At 37.8% G+C, this 27,644-nt stretch overlaps 1 protein-coding gene and 1 pseudogene across 2 annotated transcripts in view; one reads left to right on the forward strand and one right to left on the reverse strand.

Moving 5' to 3' along the window:
* Positions 1–27,644, forward strand: part of SLC26A2 (solute carrier family 26 member 2) — a 61,548-nt gene that overhangs the window by 1,856 nt on the left and 32,048 nt on the right. The window lies entirely within an intron of this gene.
* LOC105745676 (ubiquitin carboxyl-terminal hydrolase 12-like) lies at positions 4,014–5,622 on the reverse strand (annotated as a pseudogene).

Genomic DNA, 27,644 nt, shown 5'->3' on the forward strand with positions numbered 1-27,644 from the left:
CAAGCAGTATTTGAAAAATCATTATACTGTAATGTACTGCCTCCTACAAGACATCCGAAGATGACATATTCAGGGCTTTGGAGAGATCCAGATCTGATTTACTATGGGTGATTTTTGAGACTAGACATTACACTTTTAGTGAGAGTAAATCTCCAGGTATATGCTTGCCAAATTATAATTTCTTAACACTAGTTTGGTTATAGTTTGCGGAAGTGGAGAGGAGGATTGGTGAGGGAAATAAGACCTGGGAAGGTAACTCCTTTTTCCTTCCCACAAAGCTGTTAAATTATCAATTTACTCAACAGAGGTTTGTTAAGCACTTATTAGGTACCATACACAGTTTAAGTTACTAGGATAAAACTGCAAACAAAACAGAGTGAGTTACTGAATAGGAAAGACAACTAACAAAAACAAAAAAGGAAATGTATAGTGTGGGGTGGTGAGAAGTACCATCAAGAAAAATAAAGCAAAGAAGGGGATAGAAGTGCACGGCAGAGATGGGCCTAGGAGGGAGACAAGGCAATGGCAATGCTGTTTTATATAGTGTGTCAGGAAGGAACTGATTGATAAGGTGGCATTTGAGCAAAAATCTAAAAGAAGCAAGGCAGCAAGGCATGAAGATGGCTTGTGAAGAGCATTCCGATTAAAATGGCCAGCCAAAGCATGGGGAGGCAGAAGCTTACCTGGTTTGTTTGACTCTTGCCTGGGATATTAATTAATCTAACCAAAATGTAGCTATAAAGGTAAATTTTATGTTGTTGCTCCTAATAGTAAAAAAAAATGAAAATGTTACCAAGGCATATGTGTAATTTGTGAAAGATAAAAGTAATTTCACTCTTAATCCTTTTTCCAAACCTGCCTTAAGCAGTTTACCGTCACTTATTATAATTACTAATAGACTCAGAAATGAGTTGAGTAGTTGGCCACAGAGTATTGCTTTGAACTAGCTTTGATATCATTCTAAGCAAAGAAACAAATATCAGGACAGTGTGGTATTGTATAGAGACCTAAGCTTAAAAATTGGAAGATGAGATTTGAGAATGTGGCTCTACCAGTTGAGCAAGTGACTAAACTTTGTTTTTTATTTTTAAAGATTTATTTATTTATCTCTCTCCCCTTCCCCCCCACCCAGTTGTCTGTTCTCTGTGTCTATTTTGCTGCGTCGTCTTCTTTGTCCACGTCTATTGTTGTCAGTGGCACGGGAATCTGTGTTTCTTTTTTTTTGTTGCATCATCTTGTTGTGTCAGCTCTCCATGTGTGCGGCACCATTCCTGGGCAGGCTGCACTTTCTTTTGTGCTGGGTGGCTCTCCTTATGGGGTGCACTTCTTGTGCATGGGGCTCCCCTACGTGGGGGACACCCCTGTGTGGTGGCATTCCTTGCGCACATCAGCACTGTGCATGGGCCAGCTCCACACGGGTCAAGGAGGCCTGGGGTTTGAACCGTGGACCTCCCAAGTGGTAGATGGACGCCCTAAGCACTGGGCCAAGTCTGCTGCCCTGAACTTTGATTACTGGAGAACAGGAGTTAATACTCTGTTCTTAGATGTATTGAGGACACAAATGGGAGATGTATATGAAAATTTTTTTAAAGCAGTGAGTTGTGTAAAAAACAATTTAATTATTTGATTGTCATTTTACATTAAATTATTTTTCTCTTGGGTATTTTATTATTTTGTCTTACATTACGCTTGGCACTAGAAACAGTATGTCATAGTTCTTGTAGTACTGATTTAAGCCTATGGTAGTTCCTTCTTTGTTGTTGTTTGTGAGGATTACATGGGGTAATGCATGCAAACTCCATAAAACAATGCCCAATACGTAGTGAGTGTTCAATAAATGGTAATGACTTTTTATTTTCAAGGTACAACTAAATACTGAGTTCTAAGAATGTTGGAGATGATGACATAATTCTTGAGGCCCTAAAAAGTTGTCTTTTGATTATCATTAAAATAGATCAGTTAAGTTAGACCAGCGCACAGAAATCAGTGAGGTTTCTATACACCAGCAATGAGCATATCTGAGAAGGAAATCAAGAAAACAATTCCATTTACAATAGCAATGTCTAGAAATATATTTAGCTAAGGATGTAAAGGAATTTTACATAGAAAACTATAAATCATTACTGAAAGAAATTAAAGACCTAAATAAATGGAAGGACATTCCATGCTCATGGATTGGAAGACTCAATATTAAGATGTCAGTACTACCCAGAGTGATTTTTAGATACAGTGCTATCCCAATCAAAATTTCAACAGCCTTCTTTGCAGAAATGGAAAAGCTAATCATCAAATTCATATGGAAGGGCGAGAGACCCTGAATAGGCAAAACCATCTTGAAAAAGAAAAATGAAGTTGGAGGATTCACAGTTCTTGACTTCAAAACTTGGGAAGCCTACCACATGGGAGGTCCCAGGTTCGGTTTCCCGTGCCTCCTCGAGAAAGTGAGCTGGTGCAACAGACAGGTGTGACAAGCTGCTGCAACAAAATGATGCAGCAAAGAGACACAAAGAGGAAAGATAATGAGAGACACAACAAACCAGGGAGCTGAGATGGCTCAAGTGATTCAGCACCTCTCTCCCACATGGGAGGTCCCAGGTTTGGTTCCTGGTGCCTCCTAAAGAGAAGATGAGCAGTCACAGAGCTCACAACAAACAGAGAGCAGATAGTGAGCATAAATAACAAGGGGGTGGAGGAATAAATAAATAAATAAATATTTCTACAAAGCTACCAGAATTAAAACAGTGTGGTACTGGCACAAAGACAGACATAGAAACCCATGAAATTGACTTGAGAGTCCAGAAATAAACCCTCGCATCTATGGCCAGCTTATTTTTTTAAAAAATATGCTCAAATTTACCAATAGAATCATGGGCATGGCATATAATACTTAGACTCTTAACAGTTTTAAGTAAAATAAATTTAAAAATTATAAAGCCAGTCTTCTAGTCTATAATGAGGTTAAAAAAAAAAAAAGCCAGTCTTTCCCCTTGGAGAAACAAAAAATCCCTTTTGAATAATTGTTCCCTACATATGCATATACTATATATTATAAGCTTCTTTAGAGAAGCAAACATGTTTGTCTCCCTGGCATTGAATTCTAGTATTCGTTAGTTTATTACATCAGGAGGACATCTACAAGTCTTGGACCCAAAAGTGTATCTGGTTTATGCTTGGGAAAAAAAACACTGAATCTGCTTCCTGTGTATACTGAACACAGGCAAATTTATGCAGCATATTCAGTATTATCTTTTGAAATAATATAATCCAGCACAGACTCCTATTCTTTCTGTTGTAACCCAAGGAGTTCCTATTATTATTGGTGCATTTAATAAAGAAAAAATGTGTGTCTATTGCTAGAAGGCAGTTTTACAAGAGGAGCTGGGTATCTCTAATTTCACTTACTTGTTTGGAACTACATACATGGGCAGTATGATACCTGAGCAAAGAAATAAACTACCATGATAGAAGGGCTTATTAATCTATAGTCTTTATTTTATTGTGTGCTAGTGCCCCCTGAGCTTCCTGCATTTCTCTTTTCTTGAAAAATCAGTCCTTGATCCTTTCAAAAATAACCACAAAAGAAACAAAGCAGAAAATATCACTTCATTGGGAAGTGGATTTGGCTCAACTGATGGAGCGTCTGCCTACCAAATGGGAGGTCCAGGGTACAAACCCAGGGCCTCCTGACCCGTGTGATGAGCTGGCCTACATGCAGTGCTGATGCACGCAAGGAGTGCCCTGCCATGCAGGGGTGTCCCCCTCATAGGGGAGCCCCACGTGCAAGGAGTTCACCCTCTAAAGAGAGCCACCCTGCATGAAAAAAGCACAGCCTGCTCAGGAGTGGCACCACACACATGGAGAGCTGATGTAGCAAGATGGTCCAACAAAAGAGATGCAGTTTCCCAGTGCTGCTGACAAGAATACAAGTGGACAGAAAAGAGAATACAATGAATGGACACAGAGAGCAGACTACCGGGGGGGGGGGGGGGGGGGGGGGCGGGAGAGAGAAAAAAAAGAAACTATCATTTCATCACAATTTCCCACTCAGTTCCGAGACTGATAGAAGAAGTTGTAACTGGACTCAGAGATCTTTGAGATATCTGATATCAACCCATAGAATTCTTCAATAGGGGTCACTTCCACAGTGAACCACAACAGCAACAAGGTCATATATTCTGACAGGATTGGTTGCATCTCCTGAAGTATTAAACAAAGTTCTTAAGGAAAACCTGTCTGGCAAGAAAGTTTTGTCTATCAAGAAGTTGATCCATATATTTAAATCTCTTCAAAGTAGAGCTAGAATCGAGCAGTTTTTAAACTTTCATCCATTTTATGTGCTTCCTATTTTCAGTGACACACTTCACAGTAATATTTTATTCACTGAAGAAGCTTTCTTTGTTGCTAAAAACCTTAAGCAGTGAGTATCGATGTGTTTTGTTCCATATCAACAGAAAGGTCTAAAAAAATCTTCATCTTTGCTACTAATAGTATCACAAGTAAGACATCTGATTTCATTCATTAATGTTCCCTGAAAAAAATCTCAGAATGCACTTTGGGTCTGTTGTGCTATTATTGTTTTCACTGTTAATATTACCATTTGGCAAATGGCAATTTTGTTTTTTCTGCTTTCTCGCTTATAAAATATCAGCAATTGTATTATTTTATTTTATTTTAATTTATTTTCCCTCCCCCTCCCTTGCCCCTCTTCCCCTGTCCCCCACCCCACTGTGCTGGTTTTTGCTGTCTGTGTCCATTCGCTGTGTGATCTTCTATATCTATTTCTCTTTTTTGTCTTCTTTTCTTGTTTTTCTCTTCTAGGATTCACTGGGATTTGATCCTGGGGAACTCTAATGTGGAGAGAGGTTTCCTGTCACTAGTGCCACCTGAGTTCCTGGTTTCTGTTGCACCTTGCCTTGACTCTCCCCTTTGTCTCTCTTTTGTTGCATTGCCATCTTGCTGCGTGACTTACTTGTGCAGGCACTGGCTTGTTGTGCAGGCACTTGAGTGGGCACTTGGCTCTCTGTATGGGCACTTGTGTGGTTTGTTGCATCATCATCTTGCTGCATGGCTCACTTGCGTGGGCACTGGCTCACCACACAGGCACTTAGCTTGCCATGCAGGCACACCTTTTTAATTTATTTTTTACCAGGGGGCCCCAGGGATCAAACCTGGGTCCTCTCATATGGTTTGTGGAAGCCTTATCACTTGAGCCACATCTGCTTCCCAGCAATTTTTAGTATGTGATTTAAAAACTCATGGGCATCTTGCTGCATGTAGTTGTCAGAAAGCTCATTTTCTTTCTGTGATCTTGTTATGAACTACTTAGGTGGTATTACTCCAACCTTTTTTCTTCTGAGTGGCCGTGCTGTGGAAGAGCTCTTCCATATAACATGAAAGAGGGTTCTCCTTCTTCCTAGGTTGACTCTTGTATGTTAGAACTTTTTCATGAAATGGATGACAGAAATAAAGTGCTTGAAGAACTGAATTGCAGTAGGAGGTATTCCCAAAATTGACTAATCTAAAATAGTGCTCGTTGACCAGAAAGTGTTCTGGACCAAATTCTTTCTCTAATGCTAAGGCATTACAGATGGAAGTGAATTTGGAGACTATTAGGATTTCCATCTGCTGAGTATATGGCTGGCTGATTTTTAAAAAATTATTAGAGTTGTTGTGGGTTTATAAAAAAATCGTGCAATAAATACAGTTACCATATACCCCCTTCCACACACAGTTTTCCCTCTTTTTAACATTTTGAATTATTGATATCTTTGTTATAATTGATATAACAGTATTATTAAAATTATACTGAACTATAGCCCATAGTTTACATCAGGGCCCACTCTGTGTTGTACAATTGTATGTTTGTTTTTTCCCCTGGTAAGTTATTTGCAACCTAAAATTTCCCATTTTATCCCTTTCATATATATAATTCAGTGGTTTAATTACATTCACAAAGTTGTATGTCCATCACTATCATCCCTTGTATGGCTAACAGATATTTGAAAAGGGTGCCAAGTCCACTCAATGGGGAAAGAATAGTCTCTTCAACAAATGGTGCTGGGAAAATTGAATATCCATATGCAAAAGAATGAAATTAGACTTATACCTCACACCATATACAAAAGTTAATTCAGAATTGATCAAACACTTAAATAAGAGTAAAACCATAAAACCCTAAAAAGAAAACATTGGTGAAAATCTTCAGAACCTTGGATTTGGCAGTGACTTCTTAGATAAGACACCAAAACTACAAACAACAAAAGAAAAAATTGGTAAATAGGACACCATCAAAATTTAAAACTATTGTATGTCAAAGGATATTACTAAGAAAGTGATAAGACAACCAACAGAATGGGAAAAAATATTTGGAAATCATATATCTGATAGGGTTTATAGTCAGAATATATTTAGAACTTTAACAAATTCAACAAAAAGACAGAAAACCCAATTAAAAAATGGGCAAAGAACTTGAACAGACATTTCTTCAGAGAAGATATACAAATGACCAAAAGACACATGAAATGGTGCTCAACATCATTAGCCAATAGGGAAATATAAATCAAAACCACAATAAGATACCACCTGATGCCTACTAGAATGGCCATTATTTAAAAAACAGAAAGTAGCAAGTGCTGGGGAAGATGTGGAGAAAGAGGAACACTGGTACTTTGTTGGTAGGAATGTAAAATGGTGTAGTCTTATGGAAGACAGTTTGGTGGTACATCAGGAAGTTAAACATAGGACTACCTTATGAACCAGCAATCCTACTTATAGGTATATACTTAAAATAATGAAAGCAGGGACATCCATAGATATTTTTATACGAATATTCATAGCAGCATTGTTTACAACAGCCAATAGGTGGAAGCCAAATGTCTATTGACAGAGGAATGGATAAGTGATATATAGTGTATAGGTACAATGGAAAATTATTCAGCTGTAAAAAGGAATGGAATTCTGATACATGGTACAACACAGATAAACCTTGAAGACATGTTGAGTGAAATAAGCCAGACACAAAAAGGCAGGTACTATATTATTACCCTTATATGAATTATCTAGAATAAGCACATTCATAGAGGCAGAAAGTAGATTAAGTTTACCAGAATGACAAGGGAAGGAATGAGGAAATCATGGATAATGGGTCCAGGGTTTCTCTTTGGGATGACAGGAATGTTCTGGTAATGGGTGGGGGTGCTGTAGCATAACACTGTGAATGTGATTAATGTGACTGAATTGTATGCTTGGGAGTGATTGATGGGAAATTTTATCTTGTATATCTGTCACCACAATTTAAATTAAAAAAGAGAAAATCTGAAGAGACAATAACTTAAATTCAATACATGATGTTGGACTGACTCGATCTAAAAATGGAGGAGAAAATGTCTAAAGGACAGTATTGGGACAATTGAAAAAGGTAGAATATAGATTTAAGCTTTATATCAATATTAAATTTCTTGAACTTGATAACTGTACTTAATGCGCTTAATATAAGTGAATATGCTTGTTCTTAGGAAAATGTACATGGAGTATTAAGGGTTCAAGGAGCATGATATATGCAACCTACTCTCAAATTTAGAAGGTAGATAAGTTATGTAACAAAAATGGCAAAATGTTAAAAGTTAGTGTATCTGGGCTAGAGGGTATATCAGAGTTCTCTTTTATTTTTGCATTATTTTTGCAACTGTCCTATAAGTTTGAAATTATTTCAAAATAAAAATGAAAAAAAAATAGATCAATAATTGTGGCATCTTCAAACATTGATTGGCTTTTTTTCTTTTAATTTTTACAGTGGTAACATATATTTAATACAGAACTTCCCATATTACCAAAATGTTTTCATCACCCCAAACAGAAACAGTGTACTGTTTTTTGGGGGCCACTTCTCAGTGTTTTCCAAAGTGCTTGTGTCTTTTTTATTCTTTCATCTGCCCACCTTCCTTTCCTCCTGCCATCCTTCCTTCCCTTCCTTGTTTCTTCTCTTTTACTCAGTGATAATGAGTATAAAGCATCAGTGTACTTCTCAATGCCCTCATTGACAGAGAAGTTACCGGAAAGATTGAAATGAAAATTTGGAAAGAAAAAAAAGTACTGGAAAATTATTCCCATATTACACAGTTGACACCTATTTTAGCCAGGTTTAACTGAAATTATATATAAAAGAAAAGACTAAATTTTTGGTAGATATTCCCATTAATATTAGGTTAATGTTAAGACTTGAAATAAAATTTTCCACAAACTTTAAATCTCTAGATTATTGTATAGGTTGACTCTATTTGAGACAGAGGGAAGGAGAGAGAGAGAGAGGGAGAGCGAGATTGGCATAGGTAACTATTAGAGGAAAAAGTTTAGGATAAAAGTCAGGATACTTAGGTTCTAGTTCCAGCTCTGCCTTAAATTAGCACCTGATTTCACTATCTAGGGCTTTATTCCTTTCTTTTTAAAGTATGGGCATTGGATTTCATGATCTCTAAAGTCTTTTCTAGCTCTAAAGTCCTATAATCCAGGAAAATAGCCATTTAATGACTTGATCAGTAAATATGAACTTTCTCAGTAAGATGTAGGCCCATGGTCATGACAGAGAGCTGTGGATGACGGGAATGCAGGGCTCCTGACAACTAGGTTGATTTTTTGGCTAACCCACACTGCATGTGGTTTTAGATTGTGTTATGTATTAAAAGCAGGTTACGTACAAACACAAACATGCATAAATACATAATATACCCGATAGAATATCAAGCTCAGTTTTACAATGGTCTAGATTTCTTAGGAATATCCTAGTACATGATTAATATTTTGTCATCAAATGTATCCACTGAAACTATCACATTTTCAAAGTAAATATAGCTTATATATATAGAAATACCTTTACCAAGCCTACATATCCAGAATATGGGAATATTTTGTGAAAGTTTCCTTGAGGAATGAAATATAAACTGTAATTGAAAATATCATTATGTAATTGGAGAAATTTTTGTCTTTTTCCCCTCAGACAACATAAGTTTTTCTTTTTACACCTTTATATCGGTATAATGTCATAAACTGTACATATTTAAAGTATACAATATATGTGTTATTATCAGTACCGTCAAGATAGTGAATATATCTTCCTCTCCCAAAAGTTTCCTCATGTACCTTGTAAGCTTTCCCTCCCAACTATTCCTATCCCCAAACAACCACTGATCTGCTTTCTGTCACTTAGAATAGTGTGCATTTTGTAAAACTTTATATTAATATAAATGGAATTACATGGTATGTTATTTTTGTCTGGCTTCAGAAAAATTATGTTTTTAGGTTCTTCAGTGTTGTTTATCAACAGTTTATTCCTTTCTTTCGCTGCATGTTGTAACAATTCATTTATCCATTCACCTGTTGATGAATGGGATGTTTCAGTTTGGGACTCTAACCAATAAAAAGTAATTTCATTTTTGATGTCTTCTTTGACTTATGGGTTATTTAGAAATGTGTTATCTACTTTTCAAATATATGGGGCTTTTCCAGGTATCTTTCTCTTAGTGACTTCTAATTTAGTTCCATTGTGATCAGAGAACATATTTTTATTGAACTGGATTCTTTTAAATTTACTGAGAAATTATGGTTTACATTGATATATGTTCCATGTGTACTTGAGAAAACTATATTCTGCTGTTGTTGGGTGCAGTTCTAAAAATGTCAGTTATGTCATATTTGACTGATAATGTTAGTCAAATCTCCTAAATCCTTACAGATTTTGTCTTATTCTGTCAATCTTGAGAGAGAAACTTTGAACTTTCTGACTACACTAATGGTTACCTCTATTTTTCCTTGCATTTCTATCAGTTTTTGTTTCATATTACTTCGGAGCTGTGTATTTGGTGCGTAGACAGCTAGGATTTTATTGTTAAGCCTTCTTGATTAATGATTCCTTTATTTTTACAAAATTACCTTCTTTATCCCTGGTAATATTATTTTCTCCAAAACTACTTCATCTGATTAATATAGCCATTTCAGCTTTCTTTTGATTAGTGTCAGCGTGGCATATCTTTTCTCATCCTTTTGCTTTTTTATTTTTTATTAGAAAACTTGTAGGTTTGCAGAAAAATTATGCAGAAAATACAGTTCCCATATACCTCCCCACCCCCACATACAGTTTTTCTTATTAATAATACTTAGTGTTAGTGTCCTACCTTTGTTTGCAATTGATGAAACAATATTATTATAATTATACTATTATAGTTTACATTAAGGTTTACATTAGATTTCACCATTTGTGTTTTACAAGCCTATGGGTTTGTTTGTTTCTTTTAGAAACATAAATTTGACCTACAATTTTCCCTTTTATCCATTCAAACATATAATTTAGTAGTGTTACTTACGTTCACAATGTTGTGCTATCATTACCACCATCCATGACCAAATCTTCTCTATCACCCTCAACAGAAACTCTGAACCAACTATGCATTAACTCTCTGTTTATTACCCCACATTCATCCCTGGTAATCTGTTTTCTGGCTTCTGAATTTATGAATTTACCTATTCTAATTATTTCATATTGATGAGATCATGTAGTATTTGTCCTTTCATGTCTGGCTTATTTCACTCAACATGATGTCTTCAAGGTTCATCCATGCTGCCACATCTACCAGACGTCATTCCTTTTTATGCTGAATAATATTCTATGGTGTATGTATACTGCATTTTTCTTATTTATTCATCTCTTAATGAATACTTAGGTTTTTCCATCTTTTGGCAGTTGTAAATAATGCTGCTTTCAACATTGATGTGCTTCGAACACCTGTTCAAGTTCCTGCTTTCAAATCTTTTGGGTATATACCTACTAGAAAGATTGCTGGGTCGTATGGTCATTCTGTACTTAACCTTTCTCAGGACCTGCCAAACTATTTTCCCTTGTGGCTTCATCATTTTGCATTCCCATCAACAATGTATGAGTATTCCTATTTTTCTGTATCCTCTCTAATACTTGTTATTTTTCTGTTTTTTAAGTAATAGCCATTCTAGTGGGTGTGAAGTGGTAACTCATTTTTTTCATTTTTTATTAAAGAAGTTGTGAACTTACAAAACAATCATGCATAATGTTCAGAATTCCCATGTATCACCCCTCCACCAATACCTTACATTGTTGTGGTATTGGTTACAGATTATGAAAGAACATGATCAGACTATTACCAGTAACTATGGTTCATAGCGTACAGTTGGTATATTTTTCCATATACTTCCTATTATTAACACTATGTATTAGTATCGTACATTTGTTATAGTTCATGAGAGAACACTCTCATATTTGTAGTGTTAACCACCATCCATCCTCCACCACATGGCTCACTGTTATACAGTCCCAAAGTAAACATTCAGTGACTCTCACTTTCATCACAGTGTTCTGCAGGTATCACCCCAGTAAATCTTTGAATGTTTTCCTTAGTCCAAAAGGAAAAATCCCATACCCCCCTATTATTGACCCTTTGTGTTGATATAGTACCTTTTCTGATATTGGTGCAAGAATATTACAATGTTACTGTTAATTATAGTCCATAAATTACATTAATTGAATTTTCCCCATGCATCACTATATTCTCACCACCTTGTAATAGTGATGTACATTTATTCTAGGCCATAGAAGAACATTCTTGTATTTGTGCTATTAACCACAATCCTCATCCACGTCTGGGTTCACTGTTATTCAGTCCCTAGATTATTCTCTAGCTTGCTTTATTTATTTCATGTATTTATATACCTAGACTACCCCTTTTAGCCACGATCCCATTTATAAACCATTTGTGTTAGTTATACGCACTATATGTGCTACCATCAACTTTGTCTATTTCCACACTTTTATAGTCAAACTAATTGAAAATTCTACATACATTAAGCATCAGTACCCTTTCTCAGTCCTCATCTGATCTCTTAGTAACCTGTAGTTCAGATTTTAACTTCATGTGTTTATTCTTCATATGTAGTTCATGTTAGTGAGACCATGCAATATTTGTCCTTTTGTGTCTGGCTTATTTCACTTAGCAATGTCTTCAAGATTCACCCATGTTATCACAGGTGTCCCAATTTCATTTCTTCTTACTGCAGCATATTATTCCACTGTATGTATATACCACATTTTGTTTATCCGTTCATTGGTTGATGGACACTTGAGTTGTTTCCATCTTTTGGCAATTGTGAATAACACTGGTATAAACATTGGTGTGCAGATGTCTGTTCATGTGACAGTTTTCAGTTCTTTCTGGATATATTCTTCAGTTCTTCTGGATATATTCCTAGTAGAGGAATTGCTAGATCATATGGCAGTTCTTTATTTAGCTTCTTGAGGAAATGCCAAATTGTCTTCCACAGAGGCTGCACCATTTTTACAATCCTACCAACAGTGAAGGAGTGTTCCTATTTCTCCACATCCTCTCCAGCACTTATTGCTTTCTATTTTTTTAATAATGACCATTCTGTGTGGTGTGAATTGATATCTTATTGTCATTTTGATTTGTTTTCCCTAATAGCTAATGATATTGAACCAATTGTATTTCCTCTTTGGAAAAATGTCTAGTTAAGTCTTTTGCCCATTTTTAAATTGGATTGCTTACTCTTTGTTGAATTGTATGATCTCTTTATATAGAATGGAAATCAAATCCTTAACGCATATGTGGTTTCCAAATATTTTCTCCCATTGAGTGGGTTGCCTTTTCACCTTCTTGACAAAGTCCTTTGAATCACAAAAGTGTTTAAGTTTGAGGAGGTTCCATTTACCCATGTTTTCTTTCATTGCTTCTGCTTTTGGTGTAAGGCTTAAGAAGGTACCACCTACTACCAGGTCTCAAGGATGTTTTCCTACATTCTCTTCTAGGAGCTTTATGGTTTTTGCTTTTATATTTGTGTCTTTGATACAAGATCTCTTTCTTTCTTTTGGTTATGGATATCTAGTTCTCCTAGAACCGTTTGTTGAATAGACTGTTCTTACCCAGCTCAGTGGGTTTGACAGGCTTGTCAAAATCAGTTGACCATAGATGTGAGGGTCTGAACTACCAGTTCAATTCCATTGGTCTATGTGTCTTTCTTTATGCCAGTACCATGCTGTTTTTACCACTGTAGCTAGATAATATTTAAAGTCCGGAAGTGAAAGTTCTCCAACTTCACTTTTCCTTTTTAAGATGTTTCTGGCTGTTCGGGACAGCTTATCCTTCCAAATAAATTTGGTTATTGTGTTTAACATTTTTATATTTGTTTAAAAAGTGCTGGTGGAATTTTGTTCAGGATTGCCTTGAATCTGTGTATCATTTTGGGTAGACTTGACATCTTAATGATATTTACTTTTACAATCCATAAGCATGGAATGTTTTTCTCATTATTTGGGTCTTCTTTTTTCTTTTAGCAATACATTGTAGTTTTCTGAATACAGTTGTTTTATATTCTTGATTAAGTTTATTCCTGAATATTTGATTCTTTTAGTTACTATTGTAAATGAAATTTTTTTCCTGACTTCCTCCACAGATTGTACGTTACTAGTATATAGAAACACTGATTTTTACATATTGATCTTATAGCTTGACACTCTATTGAAATAGTTTCTTAGCTCTAGCAGCTTTTTAATAGATTTTTCGGGACTCTCCACGTATAGTATCATATCATCTGCAAATAGCAAAGTTTTACTTCTTTCTTTCTGATTTGGATGTCTTTTATTTCTTTTTCTTGCCTGACTGCTCTAGCTAGACCCTCTAGCACTATGTTGAACAACAGTGGTGACAGTAGTCATCCTTGTCTTGTCCCTGATCTCTATGGGAAAGTTTTCAGTGTTTACCAATGAGTACAATGATAGCTATGGATTTTTCATATTTGGCCTTAATCATGTTGAGAAAATTTCCTTCAATTCCTATTTTTTGTAGTATTTTTATCAAGAAAAGATGCTGTATTTTCTCAAAGGCCTTTTCTATGTCAATCTATAGGATCATATGCTTTTTCTTCTTTGGTTTATTAATATGGTGTATTATACTGACTTCTTTTCTTGTGTTGAGCAACCTTTGCATGCTTGGTATAAAACCCATTTGATCATAATGAATAATCCTTTTATGTGTTGTAGGATTTAATTAGCAAGTACTGTGTTGAGGATTTTTGCATCTGTATTCATTAGGGAAATGGGCCTGTAATTTTCTTTTTTGTAATATCTTTATTTGGCTTTGATATTAGGGTGATACTGGCATCACAGAATGAATTTAGTAGCGTTCCTTCTTGTTCAATATTTTGGAAGAGCTTGAGTAAGATTGCTATTAAATCTTGCAATGCTTGGTAGAACTCACCCGTGAAACCGTCTGATCCTGGGCTTTTCATTTCGGGAAGTTGTTTGATGATGGTTTCAATGTCTTTACTTGTGGTTGATTTGTTGAGATCTTCTATTTCTTCTAGGGTCAGTGTAGGTTATTTGTATATTCCTAGAAATTTTTCCATTTTGTCTGCATTGTTTAGTATGTTGGCATACAGTTGTACATAGAATCCTCTTATGATCTGTTTTATTTCTGTGGGGTCAGTAGTAATGTCCCCATTATCATTTTTTATTTCATTTATTTTCATCTCTCTTCTTTTGTCAATCTAGCTAAGGGTTTATTGATTTTGTTAATCTTCTCAAAGAACTAACTTTGGGTTTTGTTAATTCTATTTTTTGTTCTCAATTTCATTTATTTCTGCTCTGATCTCTGTTATTTCATTCCTTCTCCTTGCTTTCTGAATACTTTGCTGCTTTTTTCCTAGTTTCTCCAGCTGTGTAGTCATTGATTTTAACTCTTCTTTTTTTAAAATTTTATTTTTTATTTTTTCTTTATTTTTTTAATGTTACATTAAAAAAATATGAGGTCCCCATATACCCCCCACCCCCCTCACCCCACTCCTCCCCCCATAACCTCCTCAATCAACATGAGACATTCATTGCATTCAACCAAATGAAATACATCTCTGAGCACTGCTGCTCATGGTCAATGGTCCACATCATAGCCCACACTCTCCCACAGTCCACCTAGTGGGCCATGGGAGAACATACAATCTCCGGTAACTGTCCCTGCAGCACCACCCAAGTGGTCCTGAAAATGCCCCCACATCACATATCTTCCTCCTGAAAAGGCTCCCACATCACATATCTTCCTCCTACTCCCTACCACCAGCAGCCACCATGGCCACTTTCTCCATACCAATGTCACATTTTCTTCACTTACTAATCACAATAGTTCATGAATAGAATATCAGTAGGTCCACTCTAATCCATATTCTATTCCTCCATCCTGTGGACCTTAGAATGGTTGTGTCCACTCCACATCTATACCAAGAGTGGGCTTAGATTCCACATGGATGCTGGATACAATTCTCCTGCTTTCAGTTGTAGGCACTCTTGGCTCCCTGGTGTGGTGGTTGATGTTCTTCACCTCCATGTTAGCTGAGTGGGGTAAGTCCAATAAACCAGAGTGTAGGAGTTGCAAGTCTGCTGAGGCTCAGGGCCTGGCTATCACATGGTCAGTCCAGGGATTCAGGTCCCCTGGGTATACATTAAACCCCAGCACCAACTATATAGTTCCAGTAAAAGTAACAGGAGAGGCTTGTGGACAAAGATCACATCTGAGTCCAGCTCCATCACACAGAAACACAAACTCCAAAGTAGGGCCAACTGACATGGCACTGAACTCCATCTGCCATGACCATAGTACCTGTGGTTCTCTGTATCCCTCAGAAGAACCAATACCTGGAGTTGAATCTACTTTATCTGTCTCTGGGACTCTGCTCAGGTGTGCATAAGGGCAACCCCTCTGATAACCTCCCGGCTCTTTTTGGAGACTTGTAGCCATATAAACTCATTTGTCCTTTCCATTTCCCCCTTTTATTCAGGTCAAAAAGCATTTTTAACTCCTGGTATTATATGTAGACTGAGATATTCTGCTGGTCCGAGTTGACCCTTTTATTCAAGGTCATTTTCTAGTTACATCATCAGCTGGTACTTGGTAGTAATCCCTTAGCGCCAGGGAGGCTCATCCCCAGGAGTCATGACCCACGCTGGGGGGGAAGGCAACACATGTACATGCTGAGTTTGGCTTCAAGACTGGCCACATTTGAGCAACATGGAGGCTCTCAGGAGGTAACTCTTAGGCACTCTGCAGCTCTAGGCCTTGTTCTTATTTCAGGTGCACAGGCTCACAAGCATAGTCATCAGTATCAATGGCTCGTTGTTGGACCTTCCTTCTTTTTTGGTGTTTGCCGTTGCACTTGGGGGATTGTTGCTGTTCCTTTAGGGACTGTGATAGAGCTCCCCTGGCTAGGAACTCAGCACTCCCTCAGTTGTTTTTTTTACTTGTAACCACTATGAAAATATCCAATCATTTTTATGTACCTTGGATATATGCCCTGGAGAACTCCCTGTCAACCATGTGTCCCCTGTCAATAACATCCCACACCAGTATTCCTCCCCTGCCATTGTTGAACCTTTCTGTGATCCAAAACTTCTTCAAAAGTGAAGCCCAATATATTGCCAGGTTCCATTAATAGTGAAATGGAATACAGTGATGAGTTTAAAGGTTAGATATAGAATACATATTAATTTAGAAAAATTAAGGTAAAACTAAATTAGGCTATCAAAAAATTTAAAAATGCAAAAGACTTGTTTTTGATATTTTTCCCTCCATCACTGCAATAAGTGTTGACCTGTATGCAAATTGGCAAGGCACCTACTTCTGTCTTTTCCTCAGTGACTACGTCCTATCTTTTTCTTTTTCCCCTCTAATTATTAAGCTTATCTTCACAAAAGTTTTAGATCACAGTAACTCATATATACAATATACAGTACTCCCACATATCCAACATAAAACCCTTTTCCCTTCCACAGCACTGATCTTTTTACATATTCATATTATATTTACTGAAACTGATATACAGATATTGAGACAATAGCTTTCAAACAAGGTAACATTTGGGTTTATATTGTGATTTATATTTTAGACTATACAATTTTCTAAATTTTTAGTTATCTTATGTTTTACATTATGATTTACCTTTTAGCCTATCAGCCCCTATATATTTTTGGTGTAATTTAACATGTCTTATATCCATCCTTGCATAATCTTGTGGAACACTTCTATTGCCCACACAGTTACATTGGTTCCATCTATTCAATACCTCTTTCTCCCTCCCCTTAGGGACCACAGTGACAGTCAATCTTCATTGCTTGAAGGGTCATGTTCAGAGATACTTGCAACAGTGTTGAGGGCTTGACATGCTCAACTGCCCTAATGCACTGGGAGCCACCATTTCCCTTGAGAGATACAATTCCCTCTATTTGAGAATATCAGTCCTCCCCAGAATGTGGGTATACCTTCAACTCTCATTATATGGGTCTCTATCCAATGATATAACCCACTATGGCAAAATGAGGATTCACATACTCCCTAGGAGCCTGTCCTGTGTCGGATTATCCCCTTTAAGCATCTTAAATAGGTAACCTTCCTTATTATATTTTTTAAAAAGTTTTCTCAGCATTATACTCTCAACCAAATACTTGACAATCTCCTATGTTCGTATGTTGCCCCACCCTCCCCCCAATTTCTTGGGCAATATTACCCATCCTCCCATCCCTAACCCCCTTCAAGGCCACAAAGCCCCACCCAAAGGTAACCCTATGCCCCCATTTTATCCCTTCCTTGTACAAATACCTCCAGCTTATCATAGATTTCACCCATGTAGGTGTCAGCTTACATCCTTCCTCTACCCCCATTTTCCTTTAAGCCTATCATCCAGTCTCTAGCTCTCTGAGGCAGCTTGGTTTACTTATTTCATATCATTGAGGTCATGTAGTATTTGTCCTTCAATGCCTGGGTTGCTTCACTCAACATAAGGTTCTCAAGATTCATCCATGTTATGACGTGTGTTTGTAGTGTATTCATTCTTAAAACTGAGTAGTATTCCATTGTATGTATATACCACATTTTATTTACCCATTCATCTGTTGATGGGCATTTGGGTTGATTCCAACTTTTGGCAATAGTGAACAATGCTACTATGAACATTGCTGTGCATATATCAGTTTGTGTCCTTGTTTTCAGTTCTACTGGTATATACCGAGCAGTGGAATTGCTGGGTCATATGGCAAATCTATAGCTAGTTTCTTGAGAAACCACCAAACTGTCTTCCAGAATGGCTGGATCCTTCTGCATTCCCACCAGCAGTGGATGAGTGTTCCCATTCCTCCACACCCTCTTTAGCACTTGTAGTCTTCTGTTTTTTTCATAACTGCCAATCTTATGGAAGTAAAATGGTATCTCATTGTAGTTTTGATTTGCATTTCCCTGATAGCTAGAGATTTGGAGCATTTTTTTCATGTGCTTTTTAGCCATTTGTATTTCTTTGGAGAAGTGTCTGTTTAAATCTTTTTCCCATTTTGTACATGGGTTGTTTGTCTTTTTATTTTCAAGATATAGGAGTTCTTTATATATGCAGGTTATAAGTCTTCTATCAGATATATGGTTACCAAATATTTTCTCCCATTGTGTAGGCTCTCTTTTCACTTTCTTGACAAAACTCCTTTGAGGTGCAGAAGGCTTTAATTTTGAGGAAGTCCCATTTATCTATTTGTTCTTTTGCTGCTTGTGCTTTTGGTGTGAAGTTCATGAAGCCATTTCCTATTACAAAGTCTTGTAGATGCTTCCCTACACTGCCTTCCAAAGTCTTTATGGTCTTGGCTCTTATATTTAGGTCTTTGATCCATCTTGAGTTGATTTTTGTATAAGGTGTGAGTTGGTAATCCTCTTTCATTCTTTTACATATGGATATCCAGTTCGCCAGGCACCATTTGTTGAATAGGCCATTATCTCTCAGTTGAGAGGGTTTGGTGGCTTTATCAAATATTATATGACTATATATATGAGGATCTATATCAGAACTCTCAGTTCGGTTCCATTGGTCTGTGTGTCTCTCCTTGTGCCAATACCATGCTGTTTTCACTACTGTAGCTTTGTAGTATGTTTTGAAGTCAGGTAGTGTGATTCCTCCAATTTCGTTTTTCTTTTTCAATATGTCTTTGGCTATTCAGGGCCTCCTTCCTTTCCAAATAAATTTCATAGCTAGTTTTTCTAGTTCCTTAAAAATGCTGTGTTGATTTTTATTGGGATTGCATTGAATGTGTAGATCAGTTTTGGTTTCCTTTCCAATTCGAATGCCTTTTATATCTGGTTCTTGCCTCAGTGCTTGAGCAAGTGCTTCTAAGACAATGTTAAATAGAAGAGGTGATAGTGGGCATCCTTGTCTTGTTCCTGATCTTAGAGGGAAAGATTTTAGGATTTCACCATTGTAAATGATGTTAGCTGTGGGTTTTTCATATATACTCTTTATCATGTTCAGAAAATTTCCTTGTATTCCAATCTTTTGCAGTGTTTTTATCAAGAAAAGGTGATGTATTTTGTCAAATGCTTTTTCTGCATCTGTAGATATAATCATGTGATTTTTTTCCTTCAATCTGTTTATATGGTGTATTACATTGATTGATTTTCTTATATTGAACCATCCTTGCCTACCCAGAATGAATCCCACTTGGTCATGGTGTATAATTCATTTAATGTGTTGTTGGATACGGTTAGCAAGTATTTTGTTGAGGATTTTTGCGTGTAGGTTCATTAGAGAAATTGGTCTGTAATTTTCCTTCCTTGTGGTGTCTTTGTTTGGCTTTGGCACTAGGGTAATTTTGGCATCATAGAATGAGTTAGGTAATGTTCCTTCTGTTTCGATTTTTTTGGAAGAGTTTCAGCAAGATTGGCATTAGTTCTTTCTGGAATGTTTTGTAGAATTTACCTGTGAAGCCATCCAGCCCTGGGCTCTTCTTTTTGGGAGGTTTTTAATGACTGATTCTATCTCTTTACTTGTGATTGGTTTGTTGAGATCATCAATTTCTTCTTTCATCAATATAGGCTGCTTATGTGTTTCTAGGAATTTGTCCATTTCCTCTGAATTGTCAGTTTTGTTGGAATATAGTTTTTCAAAGTATCCTCTTATGATAGTCTTTATTTCTGTGGGGTCAGTGGTGATATCTCCTTTCTCATTTCTTATTTTGTGTATTTGCATCTTCTCTCTTTTTTTGTTTGTTAGTCTAGCTAAGGGTTTGTCAATTTTATTGATCTTCTCAAAGAATCAGCTCTTGGTTTTGTTTATCTTTTCAAGTGCTTTTCTATTTCATTTAGTTCTGCTCTGATCTTTGTTATTTCTTTCTTTCTTCTTCCTTTGGGGTTAGTTTGTTGTTTTTTTACTAATTCCTCCAAGTGTGCAGTTAGTTCTTTAAATTTTTGCTCTTCTTTTTTGATGCATGAATTTATGCCTATAAATTGCCCTCTCAGTACTGCTTTTGCTGCATCCCATAAGTTTTGGTATGTTGTGTTATCATTTTCATTAGTTTCAAGGTAGTTATTAATTTCTTTTGAGATTTCCTCTTTGACCCACTGTTTTTCTAAGAGTGTGCTGTTTAATTTCCATATCTTGGTGTGAAATCTGGGCCTCTGGCCCTTGCAGATTTCCAGCTTCACTCCACTGTGGTCAGAGATATTATTTTGTATGATTTCGATCTTTCTGTATTCATTGAGCCTTTCTTTGTCACCTAGCATATGGTCTACCTTGGAGAATGATGCATGTGCACTTGAGAAAAATGTATATCCTGCTATATTTGGGTGTAATAATCTGTATAGTTTATTAGATCCAGCTCCTCTAATATACTGTTCAAAGTTTTTGTTTCTTTATTGATTCTCTTTTGAGATATTCTGTCCAAAGTTGATAGTGGTGTATTAAAGTCTCCCACTATAATTGTAGAGGCATCTGTTCTTTCACTTAGTTTTTCCAGTGTTTGCCTCACGTATTTGGAGGTGCCCTTGTTAGGAGCATAAATATTTATGATTGTTCTTCTTGAAAGATTATCCCTTTCACTAATATGTACTATCCATCTTTGTCTCTCACAATTGTTTCACATTTAAAGTCTATTTTGTCTGATATTAATATAGCTACTCCTGCCTTTTTTTGGTTATTGTTCGCTTGTACGAACTTTCAACCTCCATGAATCCCTGGGTCTAAGATGTGTTTCTTGTAGACAGCATATAGATGGGTCATATTTTCTTATCCAATCTTCCAGTCTGAATCTTTTGACAGTTGAGTTTAATCCATTGACATTCAGCGTTGTTACTTTCAAGGAATTATTTATGTTAGCCATATTTTGTTTGGACTTGTGTTTATCATATTTTGTTTGTTTGTTGTTTCCTTCTTTTTATCTTTTCTGTTGCTCTTACACTCTCCTCCAACTCTGCCTCTCCTGTTTTTTTCTTTCTTCCTGAAGAACTCCCTTTAGTACTTCTTGAAGGGCAAGGTTCTTACTGGCATACTCTTTTAATTTCTGCTTATCTGTGAATATTTTGAACTCTCCATCATTTTTGAATGCTAGTTTAGCTGCGTAGAGTATTCTTGGTTGGAAATTTTTTTCGTTTAGTACCTTGACTATATCATACCACTGCCTTCTTGCCTTCATGGTTTCAGATGAGAAATCAGCATTTAATCTTATGGAGCCTCCCTTGTATGTGATGGTTCTCTTTTCTCTTGCTGCTTTTAGAATTTTCTCTTTGTCTTGAGCATTGGATAATATGACAAATATATGTCTTGGGCCTGTTGGGATTTATGGTGTTTGGGGTGCATTGTGCTTCCTGGACATGTACATCCATCTCTCAGTAGATTTGGGAAGTTTTCAGTCATTATTTCCTCCAACACCCCTTCTGCCCCCTTTTCCTTCTCTTCTCCTTCTGGGATGCCTATAATATGTATGTTTGTGCATTTTGCATTGTCATTCAGGTCCCTAAGTCCTAGCTGGATTTTTTCTATCCTTTTATCAATCACTTCTACTATCTGTTTGATTTCAGATGTATTGTCTTCCACGCCACTAATTCTCTCCTCTGCCTCTTCTAATCTGGTGCTATTTGCTGAGAGTGTATTTTTGATTTCTTGAACTGTGGTGTTCATCCCCATCATATCTGTTATCTTTTTGTATATGTCTGCAATTTCCTCTCCAAGTGTTTTCTTCATATTGTTAATCTCTTCCTTTACTTCATTAAGTTGGTCTCTAATATATGTTTTGAGATCTTTAATTACTTGACCGGTGTTCTGCTCCTCTTCCTAGTTTTTAGTTTGTTCATTGGATTCGGTCATGTTTTCCCAATTATTGGTTTGGTTTGTAGTTTTTTGTTGTTGTCTGGTCATCATTTTATCTTGACGGGTTTAATCAGTTCCTTAGCTTCTTTGTCTAGTCTTGGGGATTAATTAGTTGTTGTTCGTGAGTAAGTGTTATGTCTTCTCTTTGTCACTTTGTTCTTTTTTTTTTTTTTTTAAACTTTTGCCTCTTTTTTTTTTTTTCTTTTTTTAAGATTTATTTTTATTTATTTAATTCCCCTCCCCTCCCCTGGTTGTCTGTTTTCTGTGTCCCTTCGCTGCGTCTTGTTTCTTATTTCTTTGTCCGCTTCTGTTGTCGTCAGCGGCACGGGAAGTGTGGGCGGCGCCATTCCTGGGCAGGCTGCTCCCTCCTCCGCGCTGGGCGGCTCTCCTTATGGGTGCACTCCTTGCGCGTGGGGCTCCCCTACGCGGGGGACACCCTACGTGGCGCAGCACTCCTTGCGAGCATCAGCACTGTGCATGGGCCAGCTCCATACGGGTCAAGGAGGCCCGGGACTTGAACCGCGGGCCTCCCATGTGGTAGACGGACGCCCTAACCACTGGGCCAAAGTCCGTTTCCCACTTTGTTCTTCTTACTCTATTTTCTTGTTACTGGCTAAGTTCACTTTGAAGGAAAATATTAGGGCCAGGAAAAGCAAAATGAGTAAGAAAAGAAAATGTATAAAGTAGTATTGGTAATAAATGTTAACAGAGCAAGAATGTGAGATCTAGGAGAATGGATATTAGATTCATGTAAGTTGTGTAGAGTTATAGCAGTAAGTAGAGTACCTATAATGAGATAGTCAAGTGAATATGGGGAGGAATATAGTATGAATTAAAAGGCCAGTGTTTTCATGAGAGAGGGAGAGAGAAAAGAAAGCCAATAATATCAAGAGTGGATAAGAGACAGAAAACAGAACAAAGGTATTAGAAATAAAAAGTCAGACAATTTGGGGGCCAAAGAAAGGGAGGTGGAATGTAAGAGAAACAGTAGATGATGGATGATGTCAAGATGTGGGGGAAAGGGGATAGTGTAGGTGGCCAAAATCAGTACACACAGAAAAGAGGAAATGGAGAGTGAGGAAACACAGCAAGTGTGAAGTGCTCCCTGCAGCACCTATTATATAAAGAAAAGAAAAGGAAAAAAGAGGAAAAAGAAAAGAAAAAAAGAGAAGAGAAAAGGGGGGGGGGGCAAAGAAAAGGGAGAAACAAGCAAGAAAAAGAAAAAGAGAAAAAAAACTTAAATAAATGAAAAAGGACCTTGGGGGGTAAAACAAGAGAAAAGACCAGGAGACAACGCAATATTAGCAACCACGCCGAAAGAAGAAAAAAAAGAAAAAAAAGAACCAACATTTCAAGCTAGAAATCCTCTTTTCAGTTAAAAAAATACACTTAGGGATCTGACCTTCCCCCTTTCTCCTTTCCTCACTTCTCTCTCTCCCAGGGCAGCAGGAAAGCTGCCTGAGAGGTCCTGTAGGAGATTCAAGTAGGTCCTTGTTGAACCAACTCAACACAGAAGACTATGACTCTTTATTTGCAGCGTGAGAGCACGTACACCTCACCAGAAATCCCAAATATGTTATTGGAAGCTTGGATATCACCTTCTACAGTCCCTCCCCCTTAGGTGTGCTAGGAGAGGTCTAATTGATTTTCTGACAACACCTTCTCCCAGACCAAGTTTCCTATCCCAGGACATTTAGGTGAATTGGGCTTTCTTAGCAGATTCGCCTCTCCTTTCTTCCAAGATTCTCCCCAAGTCAGATGGTACACTCCTCCAAGTCCAAGGAGAGAGAGCGAAGGAAAAAAAAAAAAACACAGAACGCCAAGGGCTAGGGTAATCAAGGACCTCAGATGGACCTCAGGGTGTGGTGGATTCGGGGATGGGAAATCTGTGATATTGCAGACTCAGGGTGTGTGAGTCTCTGGAGCGTGGGCCACCAGGGTTTAGGGGACACAGACCTGGGAACCACACATCCGGTTAACACAGGGCCTGGAAAACTGCAGTACAACAAAGCCTTCAGGGATCACAGCAGCCGGGCCGCCAGCCCTAGGAGGAGGGGTCCCGCCCACAACTTCTGACCTCTGTGTCAGAAACCCAAAATTCCACCTCTTGCAAGAATCTCTTCTGTCACTGTCTCACCAAATCGACATCCAGACACTTCCTGCCCTGCAAGCCCCCAAAACAGCCCACTCAGGGTTTCTCTTTCTTCTTTTTTGATGTAAGCATTAAGGGCTATACATTTCCCTCTCAGCACTGCCTTTACTGCATCCCATAGTTTCTGATATTTTGTGTTCTCATTTTCATTCATCTTGAGATATTTATTGATTTCTCTTGCAATTTCTTCTTTGACCCATGGATTATTTAGAGAGTGTTGTTTAATATATATATATTTGTGAATTTTTCCTTTTTCTGCCTCTTGTTGATTTCCAACTTTATTCCATTATGATCAGAGAAAATACTTCGTATAATTTCAATCTTGTTGAATTTATTGATATCTGCTTTGTTACCTAACATATGGTCCATCCTGGAGAACGATCCATGAGCACTTGAGAAGAATATATATCCTGATGTTTAGGGGTGCAGTGTTCTCTATATGTCTATTAGGTTTATCCCACTTATCATATTACTCAAGCTTTCTGTTTCTTTTTTTAAAGATTTATTTATTTTATTTATTTTCCCTCCCCCCCTCATTGTTTGTACTTACTGTTTGCTGATCTTCTGTTTTAGGAGGCACTGCGAACTGAACCCAGGGCCCCTATGTGGGAGGGTATTGCCTAATCACTTGAGCAACCTCCACTCCCTCTGTTTCTTTTTTTTTTTAAAGATTTATTTATTTATTTAATTCCCCCCCTCCCCCGGTTGTCTGTTCTCTGTGTCTATTGTCTGCGTCTTGTTTCTTTGTCCGCTTCTGTTGTCATCAGTGGCACGGGAAGTGTGGGCGGCGCCACTCCTGGGCAGGCTGCACTTTCTTTCACGCTGGGCAGCTCTCCTTATGGGCGCACTCCTTGCGCGTGGGGCTCCCCTACGCGGGGGACACCCCTGCATGGCACAGCACTCCTTGTGCGCATCAGCACTGCGCATGGGCCAGCTCCACACAAGTCAAGGAGGCCTGGGGTTTGAACTGCGGACCTCCCATGTGGTAGACGGACGCCCTAACCACTGGGCCAAGTCCGTTTCCCCCTCTGTTTCTTTATTGATCCTCTGCCCAGATGTTCTATCCAAGGGTGAGAGTGTGTATTGAAGTCTCCCACTATTATCAGTTTTGCCAGTGTTTGCCTCATGTATTTTGGGGGTATTCTGGTTAGGCGTATATATATTTATGATTGTTATTTCTTCCTGGTGAATCACTCCTTTTATTAATATATAATGTCCTTCTTTGTTTCTTTTTTTTAAAGATTTTATTTATTCATTTCTTTCCCCTTCTCCCCTCCCCCCCCACCCAGTTGTCTGTTCTCTGTGTCTAGTTGCTGTGTGTTTGTCTTTGTCCGCTTCTGTTGTCAGCAGCACAGGAATCTGTGTTTCTTTTTGTTGTGTCATCTTGTGTGTCAGCTCTCCGTGTGTGTGGCGCCATTTTTGGGCAGGCTGAACTTTCTTTCATGCTGGGAGACTCTCCTTACTGGGTGCACTCCTTGCACGTGGGGCTCCCCCACATGGGGACACCCCCGAGTGGCACATCACTCGTTGTACGCATCAGCGCTGCACGTGGGCCAGCTCCACACGGGTCAAGGAGGCCCGGGGTTTGAACCGTGGACCTCCCATGTGGTAGATGGACGCCCTAACCACTGGGACAAGTACACTTCCCCTTCCTTGTTTCTAATAACAGATTTGCTTTTAAAGTCTATTTCACTCAATGTAAGTATAGCAACTCCAGCGTTTTTCTTTTTTCTTTTGTTACTCCATGCATAGAATACATTTTTCCTGCCTTTCACTTTAATCTGTTGGTATTGTTGTCTCTTGTAGACAGCCTAGAGATGGCTCATATTTTCATAACCATTCTGCCAGTCTGTGTCTTTTGATTGAGGAGTTTACTCCATTAACATTCAATGTTATTACTGTAAAGGCAGTTCTTACTTCACTGATTTTGAGCTTTGGGTTTTACCTGTCATATTTATTTTCACCACTTTTTTGACACTTTCAGTTGTTTTTATTGATATAATCTTCATTTCTAGACTCTCTTCCAAGCCTCTCTCCCCTCCCCTCCCCCTTTTTTTCAGGCTGTAGCACTCCCTTTAATATTTCCTGCAAAGCTGGTCTCTTGGTACAAACTCTCTCAGTTTCTGTTTATCTGTGTATATTCTAAACTTGTCCTCATTTTTGAGAGACAAGCTTACTGAATATAAGATTCTTGGGTGGCAGTTTTTCTCTTGCAGTATCCTAAATATATCATATCACTGCCTTCTTGCCTCCATGGTTTCTGATAAGAAATCAGCACTTAATCTTATTGGGTATCCCTGTATGTGATGAAACTCTTTTCTCTTGTTGCTCTCAGAATTTCTCTTTGTCTTTGGCACTTGACATTCTGATTAGTTTGTGTCTCAGAATTGGTCTGTTTGGATGAATTCAGATGGGAGTACATTGTGCTTCTTGGACATGGATATCTATATCCTTCAATAGGGTTGCGAAATTTTCTACCATTATTTCCTCAATATTCTGCCCCTTTTCCCTTCTCCTTCTGGGACAACAATTACATGTATGTTTTCACATCTCTTACCATCATTTAGTTCACTGAGACTCTGTTCAATTTTTTGGAAGCCATCTTCAAGGTCACTGATCCTTTCTTCTGCCTCTTCAAATCTGCTGTTATATGCCTCCAGTGTATTTTTAAATTTCATTTATTGTATCTTTCATTCTCATAAGATCTGCTATATTTTCTTATGCTTTCAAATTCTTCTTTGTGCTCACTTAGTGTCTTCTTTGTTCCTTAATGTCTTTGTCAATCTCATTGAGTTTAATAAGGAGATTTTTTTGAACATCTAGGATTAGTTGTCTTAACTCGTTTATGTCATCTGGAGGCTTAGTTTGTTCCTTTGACTGGGCCATATCTTCCTGTTTCTTAGTATGGATTGTAATTTTTTGTTGGTGTCTTGGCATCTGGCTTACTAAATGTATTTATTCTGAGAGCAGTTTCTCTCTTTAGGCTTTCTTACCCTTTCTCCCTTGCTGGTTGTGTTGTAGGAGCCAAGGATGTAATTCGTACTGTATGAGGCTGAAGCTGCCCGCCTTGTCCCAGGGATTGATGAAGCTTCTCCCACTTTTCTCCTCTGCCAGGGTTAGGGACAGAGCTGTAGCCATGTGTAGTAATCTAAGTTGTGCAAGCCAAGACTGTCTTTAGTTGCCCAGAGAGCCTGATGAAGCCTCGTGCCCTCCTCCTGCCTGGGGTGGGGATGGAGCTGCGGATGTTATCAACAGTCTATGCCATGCAGGTCTAAAATGACCACAGTTGCCCAGGGAGGGGATG

Source organism: Dasypus novemcinctus, chromosome 2, assembly GCF_030445035.2.
Source record: "Dasypus novemcinctus isolate mDasNov1 chromosome 2, mDasNov1.1.hap2, whole genome shotgun sequence".
In the NCBI taxonomy this organism is placed as follows: domain Eukaryota; kingdom Metazoa; phylum Chordata; class Mammalia; order Cingulata; family Dasypodidae; genus Dasypus; species Dasypus novemcinctus.